Here is a 25,471-nt window from a genome sequence, read left to right as displayed (position 1 = left end):
AAGTCTTCAAACTCAGGAATTTAATGGAAGTTACTGAAAACTGACCGCTCACTGCTTCCTTTTGAAACCTGCACATCTCTATGGTGTTGACTTGTGTGTGTGTGTGTGTGTGTGTGTGTGTGTGTTTGGAAAGCTTATTGACATTTAATTCACATATAAAATTCATCCCCTAAAAATATGCAATTGTTTGGTTTTAGAATATTTACAGAGTTATCCAACCATACAACTTATCTTTAGAACATGTTCATCACCCCAATAAGAAAATCCCAGCCACTCTGCAGTCACGCTCTGTCCTTCCCAACTTTACCTCTAGATAAGTACTGACCTTCTTTCTGTCTCTATAGATGCACCTATTCTAGACACTTTGTAAGTGAAATCACACAATGTATGTATTTCTGTATTTGTCTTCTTCATATGACTGTTTTCCAAGTTCACCTTGTAGCACGCATCAGTGTTAAATTCTTTTTAATGAACAAATAACATTCCATTGTGTGGATATGCCACTTTTATTTATCAGTTCATCAGTTTATGAATATTTCTTACAGGACAGGTTTATTGGAGGAAAATTCACTTTTTTTAAAAAAAATAATATATTTTCTGATATAAAATTCCCTATTTTTTGTTTGTTTGTTTGCTTGTATGACTTTATATATGGCATCTTACAGCCCTCTGGCTGTCGTTGTTTCTGGCAGGAAGTCGGTTTTTAACCTAATTGACAATCCATTGTGCACAATGAATTATTTTTCTCTTGCTGTTTACAAGGTTTTATCTGTATTTTCCTTTCAAAAATTTGCAATGATATATCTAAGTGTTTATTCAGTTATAGTTTGTTGAGCTTGTTGGGTGTATAGATTAATGTTTTTCATAAAAAAAATTCGTGTTTTTTTCTATTTCTTGTTTGTTTTTTGAAACATACTTTCTGTCCTTCTCTCTTCTTCTGGGACTCCCATTATGTTTATGTTCTTGAATTTTATAGTCTTCCAAAAGTTTCAGAAGCTCTGATCATACTTCTTCATTGCTTTTGTTCTCTGTTCCTTATTAAGTAACTTCAATCAACCACCTTCAGGTTCACTGATTCTTTCTTTGAATCAAATGTGTTGTCCCCTCTAGTAAGTGTTTCATTTCCTGTTATGCATTTTTCAAATATCTAAGCTAGAGTTGATTCCTTTTTTTATAATTTTGATCACTTTAATAATATTCTTAATATGCTGAGACTCTGCTGGCATACATTCTTTTAATTATTCATGCCTTTTTTTAGTTCATAGAATACAGTTATAATTGCTAATTTAATGTCATATTCTAGTTAGTCCAATGTGGATCACTGAAGGCAGAGTTTTCTTTTGATACCTGCTTCTTTGCATAGCTCAGAATTTATTATTTAAAACTGGACTTTTCAAATCATACAAGGTGATAACTCTGGAAATCAGATTTCTCCCTCTCCCACAAGATTTGATTTATTGCATATTTCTTGTTGTCACATTCTAAACTGCTGTTTGTTTAGTCAATTCCATGGACTAATTCTGTAGTCTCTTTCCCTGTTGTGTACTTTGTATCTGTCTTCTTCATATAATAATTTTTTTTTCACTTTCACCTGAGTCAAATGGCTTGTTTCAGCTAATAAATGGGCAGTTCAGTTCAGTTGCTCAGTCGTGTCCGACTTTTTGAAACCCCATGGACTGCAGCACCCTAGGCTTTCCTGTCCATCACCAACTCCCAGATGTTACTCAAACTCATGTCCTTTGAGTCGGTGATGCCATCCAATCATCTCATCCTCTATCATCCCCTTTTCCTCCTGCCCTCAATCTTTCCCAGCATCAGGGTCTTTTCAAATGAATCAGCTCTTCACATCAGGTGGCCAAAGTATTGGAGTTTCAGCTTCAACATCAGTCCTTCCAATGAACACTCAGGACTGATCTCCTTTAGGATGGACTGGTTGGATCTCCTTGCAGTTCAAGGGACTCTCTTTTTTTTTTTTTTTTTTTTAAAGTTTATTTTATTGAAGGATAGTTGATTTATAATGTTAGGTTAATTTATGCTATTCAGCAAAGTGACTCAGTTATACATAAGTACACATTACTTTTCATATTTTTTTCCATTATAGTTTTTTTTTTTTAATTTTATTTTATTTTTAAACTTTACATAACTGTATTAGATTTGCCAAATATCAAAATGAATCCGCCACAGGTATACATGTGTTCCCCATCCTGAACCCTCCTCCCTCCTCCCTCCCCATTCCATCCCTCTGGGTCGTCCCAGTGCACCAGCCCCAAGCATCCAGTATCGTGCATCGAACCTGGACTGGCAACTCATTTCATACATGATATTTACATGTTTCAATGCCATTCTCCCAAATCTTCCCACCCTCTCCCTCTCCCACAGAGTCCATAAGACAGTCATTTGCAACACCACAGTTCAAAAGCATCAATTCTTCAGCACTCAGCTTTCTTTATAGTTCAACTCTCACATCCATACATGACTACTGGAAAAACTATAGCTTTGACTAGACAGACCTTTGTTGGCAAAGTAATGTCTCTGCTTTTTAATATGCTGCTTGGTTGGTCATAACTTTCCTTAAATGGGCAGCTGCTGCTGCTGCTGCTGCTAAGTCGCTTCAGTCGTGTCCAACTCTGCACAACCTCATAGATGGCAGCCCACCAGGCTCCTCCGTCCCTGGGATTCTCCAGGCAAGAACACTGGAGTGGGTTGCCATTTCCTTCTCCGATGCATGAAAGTGAGGAGTTAAAGTGAAGTTGCTCAGTTGTGTCCAACTCTCAGGGACCCCATGGACTGCAGCCTACCAGGCTCCTCCATCCATGGGATTTTCCAGGCAAGAGTACTGGAATGCGTTGCCACAGAGATTTCCCTAAATCTCTTAAACCAATAAGTTTTCCAGGCATAAACCTGAGGAGCTATGCATGTGTCAAGGCGTGCCTTAGACATTCACCTTACAATTTCACCTTGTTCTTCATTTCTGCTTACAAAAGACCACACATCAGACAGGTGAAAGACTGCCTGCTCAGTCTGTCTTAGGTATGTTCTGTTCTACTCAGGGCCTTCTAGATCCACTACAATATATCAGAACTGTATGTAGTCCTCTATCAACATCTCTTTTTCCCAGAATTAACATGAAAAAATTATGGCTACGCCTTTGTTTGCGACCATTACACAGATTTAACCCTTACTTAATCTGTGATTATCTGGGTCGTGAAGATCTTTTTTGTACAGTTCTTCTGTGTATTCTTGCCACCTCTTCTTAATATCTTCTGCTTCTGTTAGGTCCATACCATTTCTGTCCTTTATCGAGCCCATCTTTGCATGAAATGTTCCCTTGGTATCTCTAATTTTCTTGAAGAGATCTCTAGTCTTTCCCATTCTGTTGTTTTCCTCTATTTCTTTGCATTGATCACTGAGGAAGGCTTTTTTATCTCTTCTAACTATTCTTTGGAACTCTGCATTCAGATGCTTATATCTTTCCTTTTCTCCTTTGCTTTTCGCTTCTCTTCTCTTCACAGAAGAGATTTGTAAGGCCTCCCCAGACAGCCATTTTGCTTTTTTGCATTTGTTTTCCACAGGGATGGTCTTGATCCCTGTCTCCTGTACAATGTCACGAACCTCATTCCATAGTTCATCAGGCACTCTATCTATCAGATCTAAGCCCTTAAATCTATTTCTCACTTCCACTGTATAATCATAAGGGATTTGATTTAGGTCATATCTGAATGGTCTAGTGGTTTTCCCTACTTTCCTCAATTTAAGTCTGAATTTGGAAATAAGGAGTTCATTGTGGCTGCACAGAATATAATCAATCTGATCTTGCTGTTGACCATCTGGTGATGTCCATGTGTAGAGTCTTCTCTTGTATTGTTGGAAGAGGGTGTTTGCTATGACCAGAGAATTTTCTTGGCAAAATTCTATTAGTCTTTGCCCTGCTTCATTCCGTATTCAAAGGCCAAATTTGCCTGTTACTCCAGCTGTTTCTGGACTTCCTACTTTTGCATTCCAGACCCCTGTAATGAAAAGGACATCTTTTGGGGGTGTTAGTTCTAAAAGGTCTTATAGGTCTTCATTGAACCATTCAACTTCAGCTTCTTCAGCATTACTGGTTGGGGCATAGACTTGGATTACCATGATATTGAATGGTTTGCCTTGGAAATGAACAGAGATCATTCTGTCGTTTTTGAGATTGCATCCAAGTACTGCATTTTGGACTCTTTTGTTAACCATGATGGCTACTCCATTTCTTCTGAGAGATTCCTGCCTGCAGTAGTAGATATAATGGTCATCTGAGTTAAATTCACCCATTCCAGTCCATTTTAGTTCACTGATTCCTAGAATGTTGACATTCACTCTGCTATCTTCTGTTTGATCACTTCCAATTTGCCTTGATTCATGGACCTGACATTCCAGGTTCCTATGCAGTATTGCTCTTTGCAGCATCAGACCTTGCTTATATCACCAGTCACATCCACAGCTGAGTATTGTTTTGCTTTGGCTACATCCCTTCATTCTTTCTGGAGTTATTTCTCCACTGATCTCCAGTAGCATATTGGGCACCTACTGACCTGGGGAGTTCCTCTTTCAGTATCCTATCATTTTGCCTTTTCATACTGTTCATGGGTTTCTCAAGGCAAGAATACTGAAGTGGTTTGCCATTCCCTTCTCCAGTGGACCACATTCTCTCAGATCTCTCCACCATGACCTGCCCATCTTGGGTTGCCCCACGGGCATGGCTTAGTTTCATTGAGTTAGACAAGGCTGTGGTCCTAGTGTGATTAGATTGACTAGTTTTCTGTGAGTATGGTTTCAGTGTGTCTGCCCTCTGATGCCCTCTTGCAACACCTACCATCTTACTTGGGTTTCTCTTACCTTGGACGTGGGGTATCTCTTCACAGCTGCTCCAGCAAAGCACAGCCGCTGCTCCTTACCTTGGACGAGGGGTATCTCCTCACCGCTGCCCTTCCTGACCTTCAACGTGGGATAGCTCCTCTAGGCCCTCTTGCGCCCGTGTAGCAACCGCTCCTTGGACGTGGTGTTAGACCTCCCTGCCGCTGCCCCTGGCCTCAGGTTTGGGGTTGCTCCTCCCGGCCGCCGCCCCTGGCCTCGGACTCAGGGTAGCTCCTCTCAGCCGCTGCCCCTGACCTCGGAAGTAGGGTAGCTCCTCCTGGCCGCCACCCCTAACCTCGGACTTGGGTAGCTCTTCTTGGCCATTCCTGCACTGTCGCAGCCTGGCACTCTCGGCTGCTGCCCCTGACCAAGTTGGGTAACTCCTCTTGGCCTCCACCCTTCGGGCATGGGATCCTCCCGGCTTCTGCCCCTGGCCAGGGACATGGGGTAGCTCCTCTCGGCAGTGCTTAGTGCCCTGGTCGCAGCCCACTGCGCTTAGCGTGCCAGTCACAGCTACCCGCGCTAGAACTGTACAAAAAAGATCTTCACGACACAGATACTCACGATGATGTGATCACTGACCTAGAGCCTGACATCCTGGAATGTGAAGTCAAGTGGGCCTTAGAAAGCATCACTACAAACAAAGCTAGTGGATGTGATGGAATTCCAGTTGAGCTATTTCAAATCCTGGAAGATGATGCTGTGAAAGTGCTGCAGTCAATATGCCAGCAAATTTGGAAAACTCAGCAGTGGCCACAGGACTGGAAAAGGTCCGTTTTCATTCCAACCCCAAAGAAAGGCAATGCCAAAGAATGCTCAATGCTATGCTATGCTAAGTCACTTCAGTCATGTCGGACTCTGTGCGACCCCATAGATGGCAGCCCACCAGGCTCCCCCGTCCCTGGGATTCTCCAGGCAAGAACACTGGAGTGGGCTGCCATTTCCTTCTCCAATGCATGAAAATGAAAAATGAAAGTGAAGTTGCTCAGTCGTGTCCGACTCTTAGCGACCCCATGGATTGCAGCCTAACAGGCTCCTCCGTCCGTGGGATTTTCCAAGCAAGAGTACTGGAGTGGGGTGCCATTGCCTTCTCTGAAGAATGCTCAAACTACCACACAATTGCACTCATCTCATATGCTAGTGAAGTAATGCTCAAAATTCTCCAAGCCAGTCTTCAGCAATACGTGAACCGTGAATTTCCTGATGTTCAAGCTGGTTTTAGAAAAGGCAGAGGAGCCAGAGATCAAATTGCCAACATCTGCTGCTACTGCTACTGCTAAGTCACTTCAGTCATGTCCAACTCTGTGCAACCCCATAGATGGCAGCCCACCAGGTTCCGCTGTCCCTGGGATTCTCCAGGCAAGAACACTGGAGTGGGTGGCCATTTCCTCCTCCAATTCATGAAAGTGAAAAGTGAAAGTGAAGTTGCTCAGTCATGTCTGACGTCACCTCAGCGACCCCATGGACTGCTGCCCTCCAGGCTCCTCTGTCCATGGGATTTTCCAGGCAAGAGTACTGAAGTGGGTTGCCGTTGCCTTCTCTGCCAACATCCGCTGGATCATGGAAAAAGCAAGAGAGTTCCAGAAAAACATCTATTTCTGCTTTATTGACTATGCCAAAGCCTTTGACTCTGTGGATCACAATAAACCGTGGAAAATTCTTCAAGACATGGGAATACCAGACCACCTGAACTGCCTCTTGAGAAGTCTGTATGCAGGTCAGGAAGCAACAGTTAGAACTGGACATGGAACAACAGACTGGTTCCAAATAGGAAAAGGAGTATTTCAAGGCTGTATATTGTTACCCTGTTTATTTAACTTATATGCAGAGTACATCATGAGAAACACTGGACTGGAAGAAACACAAGCTAGAATCAAGATTGCCAGGAGAAATATCAATAACCTCAGATATGCAGATGACACCACCCTTATGGCAGAAAGTGAAGAGGAACTAAAAAGACTCTTGATGAAAGAGAAAGTGGAGAGTGAAAAAGTTGGCTTAAAGCTCAACATTCAGAAAATGAGGATCATGGCATCCAGTCCCATCACTTCATGGGAAATAGATGGGGAAACAGTGGAAACAGTGTCAGACTTTATTTTTCTGGGCTCCAAAATCACTGCAGATGGTGACTGCAGCCATTAAATTAAAAGACGCTTACTCCTTTGAAGGAAAGTTATGACCAACCTAGATAGGATAGTCAAAAGCAGAGACATTACTTTGCCAACAAAGGTCCGTCTATCAAGGTTATGGTTTTTCTTGTGGTCATGTATGGATGTGAGGGATGGACTGTGAAGAAGGCTGAGCACCAAAGAATTGATGCTTTTGAACTGTGGTGTTGGAGAAGACTCTTGAGCGTCCCTTGGGCTGCAAGGAGATCCAACCAGTCCATTCTGAAGGAGATCAGCCCAGGGATTTCTTTGGAAGGAATGATGCGAAAGCTGAAACTCCAGTACTTTGGCCACCTCATGCGAAGAGTTGACTTATTGGAGAAGACTCTGATGCTGGGAGGAATTAGGGGCAGGAGGAGAAGGGGATGACAGAGGATGAGATGGCTGGATGGCTTCACTGACTCGATGGATGTGAGTCTGAGTGAACTCCAGGAGTTGGTGATGGACAGGGAGGCCTGGCGTGCTGCGATTCATGGGGTCACAAAGAGTCGGACTGAGCCACTGAACTGACTTACTGACTGACTAATCTGTGATAGCAGTTGCAAACAACTATATAAGGTTAAAAATAATGTGAAATGCCCTATAGATAAGGCTTTTCTTCAGAGCTGTGACATTGGCAATGCTCTGCTGATGGGTTTTGTGAGGCTCATCCCCTGCAGGCACTCTCTAGAGGTTGCAGTGTTGCTGTGACTCTGAGGATCAAGGTGCAGGGCCATACCCTGTTGTTCTTATGAAGGTGTTGCAGTTTTCCTGAGGTAAAAGCCCTTCAGATGATTTAAAGCCTGGGTTAATTCTGAGAATTCTGGATAAAGTTAGTTTTGATGCTTTCTGATATTTTTATTGCTTTTTTTGGAGGAATCAGTTCAGCTCAGTTCAGTTCAATCACTCAGTCCTGTCCGACTCTTTTCGACCCCATGAATCGCAGCATGCCAGGCCTCCCTGTCCATCACCAACTCCCGGAGTTCACCCAGACTCATGTCCATCAAGTCAGTGATGCCATCCAGAATAGATTCCTGTAAGTTCTTACATCACCACCCTGGAAACCCTGCCCACTGCTTGATTTTCTTCCTGGTGTAATTTAATGTGAAAATAATTAATCTTGAGAAGACCCAGAAAATGCAGAAGACATCCACGCATTTTTGTCATGCTTGGAAAATAATAGAAGCTGTTGATTTTTAATATCTTCACCTATCACATAGGGAAATGATGGCTAATTGAAACTACTTTTGTGTGGATTAAATAATATGCTCCAAATAAAGTGTTTGGCATAAAATTTCAGTGTATCTGATGTACAAATAAGGAGAAGTGTGTGGTAGGGATGAGCTAGAATGTGTGAGAGGTCTTCAGGAGACAGTAGATTCTATGATGCAGAGACAGAATATTATCACATTTGTGCTTAAGAGAGAATAATTTATTTGCAGCATAATATTTGCAAAATTATCACTCTGTCCAAAAAGTGTTTTAAAACAATGAAGAACATTATGGTTTATAAATTTGTGCTAAGATTACAAGAAGATCATACCTAGACAAGAGAAGGTACAGAAGTTCAGCTGAAAGCAGGAGCAGAAATAGCATCTATGTTTTACTCAAAATTAATAGACAAATGGAAAAAAAATTCTTAAAGGCCTGAGTATGTCTAATGTGTCATTTAAAAAAGCAATTGGTAGCTTTAAAAAAATGTGAAAAATCATTGGGGAAAAAAGTCAAATTAGTACTCAAGATGGTTCAGGCCAAATAAGAGCCAACACGTACCTTAAATTTTAGGGACAATGAGTGCTAGAAAAACCTTTTCAAACAAAACAAAACCTTGTTATAAAGACAAACTTTATGACAGAAAAGGATACTGTGGAAAAAAAAAAAAAACGATTTTCAGAGGTAAGGAGCAACCAAAAGTGTAGTTATAATGATATAAAAGATGCACCATGGGAGAGAAGTTGGAGTTTCCTTAAAAATGTAACATCAAGATTCTAGAATTGCTCACACTAGAAAAAAATTTTTTAAAGATTGATATATTCATACTACTGAGTATAGAATAATGACCAACAAAGACTTGCTGTGGGGTACAGGGTGACCTGTATCAGAGCAAAATAAAGGGGTGTGGATATATGTGTGTATGGCTGATTCACTCTGCTGTCCTCCTGAAGCCACACGGCATTGTAAATCAGCGGTACAGTAAGTCCCCTACATATGAATCTGAAAGTTGCAAACTTTCAAAGATGCAAACTTGCTTTCAAATGTCTAATCCCATAACATTAGTTCACATGTCTGGCGTGCATTGCACCACTGTGCACACTCTTCACGAGGTTGTGCTTTTGCGTGCGTTTCCTGACTCCTCAGAGTACAGTAGGGTACTGCCTTTATTTCAAGCCCGGGTGTCGAGAAACAAGCATAAAAGCAGCAGGATGTGGCTGGAACTACTGCATGTGTCAACGTGCTGTACGTCAAGAGCAGAAATGTTTCCTTTATTTTTTGTGTTTGCTTTTTAGGTGTTATTGGTGTGAAAAGTATTATAAACCTATCATAGTACAATACTATACGGCCAATTGCATTCGTTGGGTACCAAGGCTAAGTTTGTTGGATTTATGAACAAATTGGACTTAAAAGCATGCTCTTGGAATGGAACTTCTTCATATATAGGGGACTTACTGTACTCAATAAAATTTTTTTTTAGAAAGAGTTTGATCTCTGGGTTCAGACTCAATGAATATCCATATCCTGGCTCCATTAATGAATATCCGTATCCTGACTCCATTACCTAATAGGCCTGTACCTTCAGGAAAGATACATGAAATCATGGGCCTCAATGTTTGTCTGTAAAGTATAAATGAAAATGATCCCTATGATTTTGGCTTGCCATGAGGGTTCAATAAGAGGTATATGTGACAAACTTTGAATAATCAAGAAAATCTAAAAAAAGAGAGATTTATCTATTACTGGATTTTTTTTTTTTTTTTTAAGAACTAATCCAGGTGGAATTAGAAAACTGTGAATAGGCCTTAGGAGTACTTGAAAGTCGTAAAAAAACAGTATCATAAATTTCTGGGAATTACAAAATGACCTGTTAGCTTTAACAAAAGCAGCACAATTGCCGACTGCTTATGAATGACATTTCAACAATAGTAACAATAGTCACCAGAGGGAGTGCTTGGTCATGCCTGAGGTGCTGTGCAAACCACCTTGTGTAATAATACTAGTAATAACAATACTAACTGTGGCTGATAGAGGGGGAGATAAAATTATGGTTTCACCATAAATAAGACTATAAAACAGATCATTAACAAAATGCATGAACCTCTTAGGGTGGAACAAATGATCATCCAGAAGGGGTTTGAGTTCTCTAAGTCTCTACCAGACTCAACTTATTTCCCCTTGGACAGAAGACTATAATAGAAGAAAGAGAAAATTTGTAGAAAAATATAATTTTCCTGGAAAATGGTATATATCCTAGAGACTTTTCATGTGTCATATCTTCATGAGAAGGCTCCTTAAAGGTCAGAAATGATCATACATTTATCACTGCAACTTCTTCTTCTTCTTTTTTTTTTTTTTTTTATCATAGTCTGCATTGTGTTTGTTTAAAGCTGTAGTATATAACATTCATCCCAGTGGTCATGTAAAGTTGTGAGAGCTGGAACTTAAGGAAGGCAGAATGCCAAAGAATGATGCCTTCAAACTGTGGTTCTGGAGAAGACTCTTGAAACTCCCTTGAACACAAGGAGATCAAACAAGTCAATCTTAAGGGAGATAAACCCTGAATATTTGTTGGAAGGACTGATGCTGAAACTCCAGTATTTTGGTCATCTGATGTGAACAGACGACTCATTGGAAAAGTCCCTGATGTTGGGAAAGATTGAGGGCAGATGGAAAAGTGGGTGTCAGAGGATGAGATGGCTGGATGGTATCACTGATATAATGAACATGAACTTGGGCAAAGTCCGGGAGATGGTGAAGGACAGGAAGGCCTGGCGTGCTGCAGTTCATGGGGTCACAGAGTTGGGGCATGACTCAGCAACTGAACAACATAAAACATTAAAGTGTTAATGAAAGTAAAAGCATATATGTGGCCTTCAAACTTTAAAAGTGAAGCATACCTGGGTACATATATACAGTGGAGGAATGAAATTGTGCCATTTGTAGAGGTGTGGATGGACCTAGAGACTGTTATTCAGAGTAAAGTAAACCAGAAAGAGAAAAACAACTGCCATATATTAATGCATGTATATGGAATATAGAAAAATGGTACAGATGAATCTATTTGAGAGCAGAAATAGAGACACAGACATAGAGAACAAATGCCCAGACACCAGGGGGGGAAAGACAGAGTTGGGATAAATTGCCAGATTGTGATTGATATATATGCACTACTATGCATAAAATAGATAACTAATGAGAGAAGGAAAGAAGAAGGGGGCAAAAGCAAGGTACAATCTGCTCACAGGACATATATGAAGTTAACTTTAAAAATGGATTCCAGTATACAGTAGGTTCAGGCAAATACTGTTTGATTCCTTATATGAGGTAGCTAGAATTGTCAAATTCATAGAGTCAGAAAATACATTGGTAGATGCCAGGGACCAGGAGGTGGGGATGGGATGGAGACAGGAGATGGGGACTTAGTGTTTAATTGGGACAGAGTTTCAGTTTAGGAAGGTGAAAAATTTGGGAGATGGACGATAAGAGAGGGCTGCTCCACAATGTGAATATACTTACTGTCATTGAACCGTACAGCTGAATATGGTTAAAACTGTATATTTTATATTATGTAACTTTTACCACAATAAAAAAAAATTAAAGAAATGAAGCACCCTTTCCCACAGATTCAAACACCTATCTTGTGTGTGTGTGTGTCCCTCTCTGCAATAAAATATTATAATGATTGCAAAATGCACAAATACACAACTAGAGGACCGCATCAGAAAAAGCACCAGAAGCTGATAGTCTCTCTTCTCACAGAAAGTATCGTCTTGTACATGCCCTGGGTGAACGCCTCACCAGCCACACATTTTAAAAATTACTTTGGATTATATGACCATGAAGGTGCCTTCCGTATCTGAGATTGCAAATGATTGTTGCTAAAAATGCAGTATGTTTATTTATAACCTTTTTATTTTTCTTGGACTTTAATATTCTTAAGAACTAGAACAGTGTTTTGAAACCCTTGAAAGTCTCAGCACCTCAATCAGGTAATGCTCTGTGTGGTAGCATCATGCATATTTATTGACCAACTGACTGACTGAAAGGGTGAGTGAAATCCCAGAGAATCCTTACAGAGCCTGACAGTGATGTTAGCCCTTCTCTCAAGCTCATGGGGAAACACGTGGAAAGATGTATGCATTGGTGGCCCTTGGCCTGACTCTGAGTTCAGTGCCTCCGTGTCCAAGGCTTATCAGTACACCTTCCAAATGGCGGTTTTTTTTAGGTTTGCAGCTTTGAGGTTTCATGTCTTGCTTCCCTGCTTGTCCAGTGTCATGGTCCCTAGCCCCACCCTCTTCACTGGACCCCTTTCCCCCGTAGCAAGTCTCCTTTGTCCCCACAAAGAGATATTTGCATTCCCTTCCTTCTATGAAGGGTAGTTCCCATAAATGACTGATTTCTTTTTAAATTTTAACCTGTGTTATTTCTTCATAACATACATAAACGAACACCATAAAAATTTTAATTAGCTTGGCAGCAAGAAACAGTAGAGAGGAAGATTTAGGGATATGTTCATAATTCTGGTGTCCTGATTTCTAAACTTTGCACTATTAACTGCAGCTGAGCTTAGAATCCTAGACATTGGACCTGAGTGGAGATTTCATTGTGATTGACGATTAAAGAGGGTTGTTTTTAGCAGTTTTGTGAATGACCATGGGACCAACAAAAAGTACCTACTTATGTGTGTGTGTGTGTGTGTGTGTGTGTTCCTTCTCCCTTCCTCCTCCTCCTCCTTCATTGTTTCTTTGCTTCTGAAAATCCAATTTCTTCAGCACCATTTGTTGTAAATACCATATTTTCTTCACCGAATTGGCTTTGGACGTTTATCAAACTCAATTATCCTTACATGTGAGTTTGCTTCTGCATCCTCCCTCTATTCTATTCTGTTAGTCTGTGTGTTTCCCATAACAAAAATGCCACATTGTCCTTCTCATTATAAATCTGCAATGTCTTGACTTCAAATTAATAATAGCAGTAATCTTGGAAGATTCTCATGACCACATGGAAACAGGAAGCAAATACAGAAATAGTGAATGGGTGTAGAGAGAGTCTGTGTTCCATCTGGACCACTGTGAAGCCCAGCATGTAAGTCTACATAACCTTCCCCAAGTTTCTTTCCTTGGGTCCTTGGAGCTCAGTCTACTCTCCCCAGATAAAATCACCTGTTTTATTGCTATTTCCAAACACAAAACAATGGCATATAAAAACATAAAAGCCATGAATTGTGTTTGGGAGGGACGGTGAAGTTTCCAGGCTTCCTAGTATTTCTCCAACTGAGTGCTAAGACTCTAGCTCATGGTGGTAACTGGATGTTCCAATGGAAATTCCAGGAGGGCTTTACAAGCAAATTTATCCTCTTGAATGGGACCTACACAAACACCAGCTCCCCTTCCAGGCACCCCCCACCACCTTTGTAATCACTTCTATATTTATGTTTTGTTTCAGTTCAGTCACTCAGTTGTGTCTGACTCTTTGCAACCCCATGAACCGCAGCACACCAGGCCTCTCTGTCTATCACCAACTCCCAGAGTCTACCCAAACTTGTGTCCATTGAGTCAGTGATGCCATCCAACCATCTCATCCTCTGTTATCCCCTTCTCCTCCTGCGTTCAATCTTTCCGAGCATCAGAGCCTTTTCCAATGAATCAGATCTTCACATCAGGTGGCCAAAGTATTGGAGTTTTAGCTTCAACATCAGTCCTTCCAATGAACACCCAGGACTGATCTCCTTTAGGATGGACTGGTTGGATCTCCTTGCAGTCCAAGGGACTCTCAAGAGTCTTCTCCAACACCACACTTCAAACGCATCGATTCTTCTGCGCTCAGTTTTCTTTATAGTCCAACTCTCACATCCATAATGACCACTGGAAAAACCATAGTTTTGACTGGACAGATCTTTGTTGGCAAAGTAATGTCTCTGCTTTTGAATATGCTATCTAGGTTGGTCATAACTTTCCTTCCAAGGAGTAAGCGTCTTTTGATTTCATGGCTGCAATCACCATTTGCAGTGATTTTGGAGCCCAGTGAAATAAAACCAGCCAGTTTCCACTGTTTCCCTATCTATTTGCCATGAAGTGATGGGACCAGATGCCATGATCTTAGTTTTCTGAATTTGAGTTTTTTTTTTTTTAATTTTATTTTATTTTTAAACTTTACATAACTGTATTAGTTTTGCCAAATATCAAAATGAATCCGCCATAGGTATACATGTATACCTGTGAATTTGAGTTTTAAGCCAACTTTTTCACTCTCCTCTTTGACTTTCATCAAGAGGCTCTTTAGTTCTTCTTCACTTTCTGCCATAAGGGTGGTGTCATCTGCATATCTGAGGTTATTGATATTTCTCCAGGCAATCTTGATTCCATCTTGTGCTTCCTCCAGCCCAGCATTTCTTGTGATGTACCCTGCATATAAGTTAAATAAGCAGGGTGACAATATACAGCCTTGACATACTCCTTTTCCTAATTGGAACCAGTCTGTTGTTCCATGTCCAGTTCTAACTGTTGCTTCCTGACCTGAATGCAGGTTTCTCAAGAGGCAGGTCAGGTGGTCTGGTATTCCCATCTCTCAGAATTTTCCACAGTTTAGTTGCCCTTTTTCTAATTTTCTGAATTATGAGATTAATAGAGTGCTCCTCCTTTCAGTAGTACTCCAAGGAGACTTGTCTCCCTCTTCCTCTTGTTCTCTGAGGAAATGTATCCTTCAGTAACTGTGTTTTAGCCTGTCCTAGCTTCCTCACTGCAAAGATACAAACATGCCCTCTTGTTGCCTAGCCTGGTGCGTGGACAGGCACATAAATAGGTGGTTTGGGGAAGGAAAGGATACATAGGATCACATAGGACTACAAAGATGGAGCAATGAAACATGCTTTGGGGAATAAGGGGACAAAGGATAAAATCTAAAGTGAGACTGAACAGTGAATAACACTATAGCCAGTGAGACCTCAATCTGGGCCCTCAATTCAATTCACTTCAACACATATACATGAGGTACACATCACACATGGGAAAGAGGTACGAACAGAGGGGATCAGACAGTGTTCAGTTCAGTTCAGTTCAATCGCTCAGTTGTGTCTGACTTTTTGCAACTCCATGGACCACAGTACACCAAGCCTCCCTGTCCATCACCAACTCCTAGAGTTTACTCAAACTTGTGTCCATTGAGTCGGTGATGCCATCCAACCATCTCATCCTCTGTTATCCCCTTCTCCTCCTGCCTTCAATCTTTCCCAGCATCAGGGTCTTTTCAAATGAATCAGCTCTTCACATCAGGTGGCCAAAGTATTGGAGTTTTAGCTTCAACATCAGTCCTTCCAATGAACACCCAGGACTGATCTCCTTTAGGATGGACTGGTTGGATCTCCTTGCAGTCCAAGGGACTCTCAAGAGTCTTCTCCAACACCACAGTTCAAAAGCATCAATTCTTCTGCACTCAGCTTTCTTTATAGTCCAACTCTCACATCCATACATGACCACTGGAAAAACCATAGCCTTGACTAGACAGATCTTGGGTCATAATTTTTCTTCCAAGGAGTAAAGCGTCTTTTTATTTCAAGGCTACAGTCACCATCTGCAGTGATTTTGGACCCCAAGAAAATAAAGTCTGCCACTGTTTCCACTGTTTCCCCATCTATTTGCCATGAAGTTATGGGACCAGATGCCATGATCTTCGTTTTCTGAATGTTGAGCTTTAAGCCAATTTTTTCACTCTCCTCTTTCACTTTCATCAAGAGGCTCTTTAATTCTTCCTTGCTTTTTGCCTTAAGGGTGATGTCATCTGCATATCTGAGGTTTTTTATATTTCTCCTGGCAATCTTGATTCCAGCTTGTGCTTCCTCCAGCCGAGCATTTCTCACGATGTACCCTGCATATAAGTTAAATAAACAGGGTGACAATATACAGCCTTGGTGTACTCCTTTTCCTATTTGGAACCAGTCTGTTGTTCCATGTCTAGTTCCAACTGTTGCTTCCTGACCTACATACAGATTTTTAAAGAGGCAAGTCAGGTGGTCCGGTGTTCCCATCTCTTTCAGAATTTTCCAGTTTATTGTGATCCCTGGTGGCTCAGAGATTAAAGTGTCTGCCTCCAATGAGGGAGACCTGGGTTCAATCCCTGGGTCGGGAAGATCCCTTGGAGAAGAAAATGATAACCCACTCCAGTATTATTGCCTGGAGAATCCCATGGATGGAGAAGCCTGGTAAGCTACAGTCCATGGGGTCACAAAGAGTTGAACACAACTGAGCGACTTCACTTCACTTCAGACAGTCAAAAGCTTTGTAATAGTCAATAAAGCAGAAATAGATGTTTTTCTATTCTTTTCTATGATTTCTATGTTTTTCTAAAAGAGTTCTTGCTTTTTCAATGATCCAGCGGATGTTGGTAATTTGGTGTCTGGTTCCTCTGCCTTTTCTAAATCCAGTTTGAATATCTGGAAGTTCTCAATTCATGTACTGTTGAAGCCAGCTTGGAGAATTTTGAGTTTTACTTTGTTAGCATGTGAGATGAGTGCAATTATGCAGTATTTGAACATTCTTTGGCATTGCCTTTCTTAGGGATTGGAATGAAAACTGATCTGTTCCAGTCTGTGGCCCCTGCTGAGTTTTCCAAATTTGCTGGCATATTGAGTGTAGCACTTTCACAGCATCATCTTTTAAGATTTGAAATAGCTCAACTGGAATTCCATCACCTCCACTAGCTTTGTTGGTATCGATGGTTCCTAAGACCCACTTGACTTCACATTCCAGGGTGTCTGGCCCTAGGTGAATGATCACACCATCATGGTTATCTGCATCACGAAGATCTTTTTTATACAGTTCTTCTGTGTATTCTTGCCACCTCTTCTTAATATCTTCTGCTTCTGTTAGGTCCATACCATTTCTGTCCTTTATTGAGGCCATCTTTGCATGAAATATTCCCTTAGTATTTCTAATTTTCTTCAGTATATCTCTAGTCTTTCCCATTGTCTTGTTTTCCTCGATTTCTTTGCACTGATCACTGAGAAAGGCTTTCTTATCTCTCCTTGCTATTCTTTGGAACTCTGTATTCAAATGGGCTTATCTTTTCTTTTCTCTTTTGCTTTTTGCTTCTCTTCTTTTCACAGCTATTTGTCAGGCCTCCTCAGACAGCCATTTTGCTTTTTTGCATTTCTTTTTCTTGGGGATGGTCTTGCTCCCTTCATGAGGCACTCTATCATATATAGTCCCTTAAATCTATTTCTCACTTCCACTGAATTAGGGATTTGATTTAGGTCATACCTGTATGGTCTAGTGGTTTTCCCTACTTTCTTCAATTTAAACCAGAACTTGGAAATAAGAAGTTCATGGTCTAAGCCACAGTCAGCTCCTGGTCTTGTTTTTGCTGACTGCATAGAGCTTCTCCATCTTTGGCTACAAAGAACATAATCAATCTCATTTTGGTGTTGATCATCTGGTGATGTCCATGTGTAGAGTCTTCTCCTGTGTTGTTAGAAGAGGGTGTTTGCTACAACCAGTGCATTTTCTTGGCAGAACTCTATTAGCCTTTGCCCTGCCTCATTCTGTGCTCCAAGGCCAAATTTGCCTGTTACTCCAGTTGTTTCTTGGCTTCCTACTTTTGCATTCTAGTTCCCTATAATGAAAAGGACATTTTTTCGGTTGTTAATTCTAGAAGGTCTTGTAGGTCTTCATAGAACTGTTCAATTACAGCTTCTTTAGTGTTATTGGTCGGGGTATAGACTTGGATTACTGTGATATTGAATGGTTTGCCTTGGAAACGAACAGAGATCATTCTGCCGTTTTTGAGATTGCATCCAAATATTGCATTTTGGACTCTTTTGTTGACTCTGATGGCTATTCCATTTCTTCTAAGTGATTCTTGCCCATAGTAGTAGATATAATGGTCATCTGAGTTAAATTCACCCATTCCAGTCCATTTTAGTTTGCTGGTTCTTAGAATGTCTATGTTCACTCTTTCCATCTCCTGTTTAATCACTTCCAATTTGCATTGGTTCATGGACCTAACATTCCAGGTTCCTATGCAATATTGCTCTTTACAGCATCGGACCTTGATTTCATCACCAGTCACATCCACAACTGTGTGCTGTTTTTGGTTTGGCTCTGTCTTTTCATTCTTTCTGGAGTTATTTCTCCACTCACCTCCAGTAGTATATTGGGCATCTAGAACCTGGGGAGTTCTACTTTCAGTGTCCTATCTTTTTGCCTTTTCATACTGTTCAGACAGGGTTAGCTCTTCTCCAAAATATACAGTCCAATGTCAATTATAATATTTATATAACATAATACCATTTGGTTGTGGTGGTGATTTAGTTGCTCAGTTATGTCCAGCTCTTTTGTGACCCCAAGGACTGTAGCCTGCCAGACTTATCTGTCCATGGGATTTTCCAGGCACAAATACTGGAGTGGGTTGTCATTCCCTCCACCAGAGGATCTTCCTGAACCAGTGATCAAACCTTGGTCTCCTGCATTTGCAGGTGGATTCTTTACCATCTAAGCTAGCAGAGAAGCAGTAGCATTACTAGGTATGTATGAATGTGAATTGAATTTTGAAGGTTTGAAATTCTCTGAGTGTGCTGATGGAAACTCCCGTGTCATGGTTTGTGAGGCTATGACTTGGATATTGTATACTATAATATTAGTATTATTGCTGTTATTATTTGAGTTAAACCTCCATGGAGAATCACTGTGTCTATTAAGCCCTTTGAATATGTCACCTCAATGAACACATATACAAAATTTCTGTATTCTGCACTTTCCGTCTGTCACAGAAGGAACTCAGATTCACAGCTGGGAACATCTGAGTTCATTGTGTAACTGATTGATTTGGGACTGGTCCTATACATCTGCCTTCCAAAGAATTTTCGTTAGCTTTGGTATTTAAGTGTCTCCTGAGGACTGATGATGCCCCAGTATGGCAGAGCTTTGTGTTGGTCCAGCCTGGACCCTTTGCTCTGCACACCATTCTCACTCCATTCAATTTGGTCAGTCCTCAGATGCCTTCATCTATGATTTGTTTTCAAAGTGGTATCCTGAGTAACAAGCAACAATATTATCTCAGGCACCACTTTCTTTGTTCAGTGCCTTAGAGGAAATTCATTAAGTATTATAGAGTTCTATTATCATTATCATTAAAGGGAAAGTTGGAGATTCCCAGAATGCACTGTGTATGACTCAGCCTCCAGATGCTATACAGGAACAGCTCATCATCTCTCATCACTGTGTGAGCTGAGTCATTCTTCACACACCTGAGGTCTTCATCCAATCCTAAGTTACAGGATCCCTGTAGGTAGGGTTATATTGATATATTAGGACAGAATGTCTCAGTGGAGATTTCTGTCCCTGAGGTAAACAAAGCCAGCTTAGTAAAGTTCTCTTTTGGAACACTGTGCATGAGGCCCACTACTCCCTGGGTGCATGTGCTTTCTAGCCTCCGGCTCAGTCTCACCGAGCTCAGAGCAGCAACGGCTCTGCAGGGGCTTAGGAGCATTTCTGCGGCCATCATTTTTATTTAGTACCAGGACAGATCACTGCCTGATTGTTCCCTCTTCCGAGTAATGTTCAAAACTTGCTCCAAGACTGAAATAAACTTTAAAGATAAAAGGGATTTCTGAAACGGTAGTCAGGTCATCCTTCATTTCTTTGACAGGTAAAAAAATCCATGCTTATCCCTTTAGAGTGGATATATCAGACACACAGAAAGCAAAGGAAGCTGAGTTTTAGATTATTTCTGGGGACAGAATGTATGATTTCCCATTTCTTCTGTTAGCAAATGATGAAGCATGTATGCAGCAGGCAGGTGCCCATGTCTGCACTATTTTCTCTATTTCATGTGGCTTATCAATTGGGTACGTGGTAGATGGAAGGGAAATAGCTAAGTGAAGAGACCTGATGATTTTCCTCCATGTCACCTCTAATAAATTCCAATAATCACTTGAAAATAGGTAGTATATTAATTGCTACTTAAAAGTTATTTGTTCTAATTACTTTAGCTAATGATGTGGTCCCCAAAACTAAAAACATTTTGATATTTGGTCTCTATTATTTTATATGAATCCTCTTTCCCAAACTTCCATGTCATAAGTGCATGTCCTTACTTTTCTAAAAGTAAATGAGTATTGGATAGTTAGTGAGGCACATTAGCAAGAGAGTTTTAGTCATCACTTAGATTTGTGAAGAGAGAAAATTAAACAATGTTTGGTATAAAGATTTTAATACCTTTTCCTCTGACAAGCTCATTTCAATCACAAAAGCAACAAACAAACAAAAACCATGTAATGAGCTGCTACTTTAGAAAGAAGACTTCTTGTTATGTGTTGTGAAAACTGAATGGAAGCTTCCCTTCAGGGTGAATATATGTGCTTTACAGGAAGTAATAACATCAAATGGGTTGTTCTGACTCTGCCATCATTTTGAGTCAGTAAATTTGATCCAGGGTTGTTGGGTTCTGTTGTGGTAGTAATGTTGGTAAAACATATACCTATCATAACATTTACCATTTTCACTTTATTAAGTTAATTTTTATTGGAGGATAGTTGCTTTACAGTATTGTGTCAGTTCCTACTGTAAAGCAACATTAATCAGCCATATTTATCCATACATCCATTCCCCTTTGGACTTCCTTCCCATTCAGGTCACCACAGTGCACTAAGTAGAGTTCCCTGTGCTATACAGTACTTTCTCATTAGTTATCTATTTTATACATATTATCAGTAGTGTATATATATCACTCCCCATCTCCCAATTCATTCTACCCTTCCCCCCTTGGTATTGTTTCAATACATTTGTTCTTGACATCTCAGTCCCTGTTTCTGCTCTCCATATAGGATCACTTTTTTTTTGGCTACTTGATATGAAGAGCTGACTCATTGGAAAAGACCCTGATGCTGGGAAAGGTTAAAGGCAGGAGAAGAAGGGGCAACAGAGGATGAGATGGTTGGATGGCATCACTGAGTCAATGGACATGAGTTTGAGCAAGCCCCAGGAGATCGTGAAGGACAAGGAAGCCTGACATGCTGCAGTCCTTGGGGGTCACAAAGAGTAGGAAATTACTGAGCAACTGAATAACAATAAATACCACTTTTCTAGATTGAACATATATACATTAATTGGACTATTTTAAGTATACAGTTCTGTGGCATTAAGTATATTCATTCACGTTGTTGCATAACCATCACCACCATCCATCTCTAGAACTTTTCATCTTCTCGAACTAAAACTTTGCCCACATCCCCACTCCTCCCAGCCCCTGCAACCACCATTCTATTTCCCGTCTCTGTGAATCTGACTGCTTCAGGGACTTCCTCTTAGAATCATACAGTTTTCATCCTTTCCTGACCAGCTTGTTTCATTTAGTGTTGTGTCCTCAGGGTTGCAAGAGGGTTTTAACATCCCAGCAATCAACATTCTCCCATTCTTGTTTCACCTCCATCAAGTCTCAGCCTGTGAATCAAAGGGATATTATAACACTTCATTTTTAGTAATTTATTTTTTACCATGTCCTGGAAAGTGGTACCTGTCTTACATAAAATTATTTTTTTGTTCTGTTACAAAGTTAACATTTGCAAAAGATGCTGCTGAATACTTACCCAGTTCTTAATCCTAACCCTAATTATGGGGAAATTTATTTTCTTAGTTACACATCTTTCTATTGTTCAAAATTTTCACCTGCATTTATTTATTTGTGATTCTAGTTTTCAGTAGAGGATATAAGTTATGTTTTGCAATGGTTTCAATTCCAATACATGCTATGGGATTCACGTATTTAATTTAGCACCTATGGTTTTTCCAGTGGTCATGTATGGATGTGAGAGTTGGACTGTGAAGAAAGCTGAGCACCAAAGAATTGATGCTTTTGAACTGTGGTGTTGAAGACTCTTGAGAGTCCCTTGGACTGCAAGGAGATCCAACCAGTCCATTCTGAAGGAGATCAGCCCTGGGATTTCTTTGGAAGGAATGATGCTGAAGCTGAAATTCCAGTCCTTTGGCCACTTCATGTGAAGAGTTGACTCACTGGAAAAGACTCTGATGCTGGGAGGGATTGGAGGCGGGAGGAGAAGGGGACGACAGAGGATGAGATGGCTGGATGGCATCACCAACTCTATGGACGTGAGTTTGAGTGAACTCCGGGAGATGGTGATGGACAGGAAGGCCTGGCCTGCTGCGATTCATGGGTTCGCAAAGAGTTGGACACGACTGAGCGACTGAACTGAACTGAAATGAACTGAGCATATGTTACTAAATAGAGGATCACACTCTTCTTTCTGGGATGATTGCCTGAAGCAGACATCTGTGACCTTCCACCAGAAGTTGGGGGGATTGTCCTGGAGGACCAGGCAGCTCTAGGTTTCATTCACAAGCTGGACCCCTAGCATCCCCTCTCTATTTGCTGAGTGTAATATTACCGAGTAGATGTGCAACAGAGTCTGGTGGACTCCATCTCAAAAGGATTGCCTGGGAAAATTCACCCATACCAAGACTCCTGTTCCCAGTGACTGGTAATGAGGAAAAGGTGCTCTGGACAAAGTGAAAAAATCCATCTTTGCAATTCAGGCTCTGTGCCCAAGTATCTCCAGTGATGAGCTTTGTGATCTAAGATGAAGTGAAGTAAAAGTCCATCAGTTGTGTCCGACCCTTTGCCACCTCATGGACTATACAGTCCATGGAATTCTCCAGGACAGAATAGTGGAATGGGTAGCCTTTCCCTTCTCCAGGGGATCTTCCCAACCCAGGGATTGAACCCAGGTCTTCTGCTTTGCAGGCAGATTTTTTACCAACTGAAATATCAGGGAAGCCCTAGCTAAAAATGAGTCCATAGGATTTTGATAAGTGTGGAGATGAGAATGAAGACATTGCATGAGTCAAATGAGAATCACTTTTATTTCTTCTTCCTAAAAGGAAGATGGTCAGGAGAACAAATATCCTCTACAAGAGGCATGAACATCAATCACTCAGGAACCCTGCCAAGCAGGACAGGATGAAAGGGGTGAGGTCTCCAATGCCCAGGAGCTGGTGCAATAGGCCAGCTGGCATCCCTCTCAGTAGTCCAGCTGGCTCACACACAGTACCTTGCCTGCCTGCATCAGGTGGAGTGATGCCTACCACTGTACCTGGGAGACAAGGCTGGTAACAGAGCCCTTTGGGAAGGTTTTGAAGGGAGAGCATCTTTGAGCAGCAAAGAGGCCCCAGAGTAAGGTCAAACTCTTCCTTCCTCTCTCAGAAGCAGTGGTCAGCACCTCCATCCCTTTCCAACACCCTAGATGTCCTTTTGCTCACACAGAAAACTAAGCTAAGTTCAGTTCAGTTGCTCAGTCGTATCTGACTCTTTGTGACCCCATGAACCACAGCACACCAGGCCTCCCTGTCCATCACCAACTCCTGGAGTCTACCTAAACCCATGTCCATTGAGTCAGTGATGCCATCCAACCATCTCATCCTCTGTTGTCCCCTTCTCCACCTGCCCTCAATCTTTCCCAGCATCACGGTCTTTTCAAATGAGTCAGCTCTTTGCATCAGGTGGCCAAAGTAAAGCTTTCCATAAAATTCCTTCACCACATCCACACCTCTCCTCTCCTGAGACTCCTACATGGTCTGACTGTGCACACAGTACATCCTAGGAACACAAGGAATCCACTTCCCATTCCCTTGTCCCTGGTACCACCTGGCCGGGGCTGCAGTAATCATGCTGCTATGTCACTTCAGTTGTGTCCGACTCTGTGCGACCCCATAGAGGGCAGCCCACCAGGCTCCCCCATCCCTGGGATTCTCCAGGCAAGAACACTGGAGTGGGTTGCCATTTCCTTCTCCAATGCATGAAAATAAAAAGTGAAAGTGAAGTCACTCAGTTGTGTCTGACTCTTAGCGACCCATGGACTGCAGCCTACCAGGCTCCTCCATCCATGGGATTTTCCAGGAAGAGTACTGGAGTGGGGTGCCATTGCCTTCTCCAAGTAATCATGCTAGGATCCCAATTTTTTTTTTCGTAATTACTTTTAAAAATTGTATATCTTTATTGAAGTATAACTGATGTACAATGTTGTGTTAGTTTTGGGGGTACAGCAAAGTGATTTAGTTATAAATATATAATATATTACAAGTATGTATGTTCTTTACCTATCTAACATATATATATATTCTTTTCCCTTATAGGTTACTATACGATATGGAGTACAGTTCCTGTGCTATACAGTAGGCCCTTGTGGATTACCTATTTTATATAGTTGTGTGCATATGATATTGCTTATATATGGAATCTAAAAAATGATACTAATGAACTTATTTACAAAACACAAATAAGCTCATAGACAAAAAACAAGCATGTGGTTATTAAAAGGGAAAGGTGGGAGGAGTAATTTAGGAATTTGGGATTAATTATGGATTCTTGCTTTCCCCTTTCCAAATATCATTAACACTTGTCTCCAATTTTGTCTCAGACCCCCACAACAAGCCCCTGACACATTTGTCAATGACCTCATCACTCTACACACACACACACACACACACACACACACACACACCCAATTACTTAGCTGCACTCTGGGACTCACAGGCTGTAGCCATGCACTGAGAGGCCCTGCATCCCCTACCTTGGAAGGAGGAAACCCAGCCCCAGGCACCTGCTGTCACTACTGTGAGTGAGATATATACGATCCCAGTGGGTTTGGTGAGGGGCACTCACAGTGCGGCGGTGGACGGAGGACATGGAATCTACTCCTTGCACAAGGCACCACTGTATCCCTGCAAAGTGCAACTGTGGAGCCGGTGCCCCCTGCCAACACCCACTGCCCGCCTGCCAGGACAGGCCAAGTAAGCTGTCTGGACACATGGTCCAAGGCTTTGCTTCCCTCCTGTAAAGGAAAGTAGTGTCATGTATCCAGTCATGTTGAGTAGTTTAGAGTCCCATGATAAGTAATTTACAGGCCCAGCAGACAGGGGTCATGTGGGTTTTCCAGTACCTTTGAGAGGTTTGTTAAGACTCTTCCTAAAGGACAAGGCTCACACCAACCACTGTTCAGCTTGCCTGCACCTGGATGTGGGCCTGAGTGAGGCTCTATGAACGGTTGATTGGATGAATAAGGGGTGACAACCTTATTTCAAGGAAAGGTATCTCATTACAAGACTCCATCTTGCTTTGCCCCTAAACAGTACCTTGCCAGCTGACCTCAGTGCATCTCCTGATGACTTTTCCCTTCACTACTCCCTGCTTTGAATAGCCCTTGATCTTCTCATGCACAA

The sequence above is a fragment of the Bubalus kerabau genome, chromosome 8, assembly GCF_029407905.1.
Source record: "Bubalus kerabau isolate K-KA32 ecotype Philippines breed swamp buffalo chromosome 8, PCC_UOA_SB_1v2, whole genome shotgun sequence".
NCBI classification, from domain to species: Eukaryota; Metazoa; Chordata; class Mammalia; order Artiodactyla; family Bovidae; genus Bubalus; species Bubalus kerabau.
The sequence above is the reverse complement of the archived record's forward strand: the minus strand, read 5'-3'. Positions refer to the sequence as shown.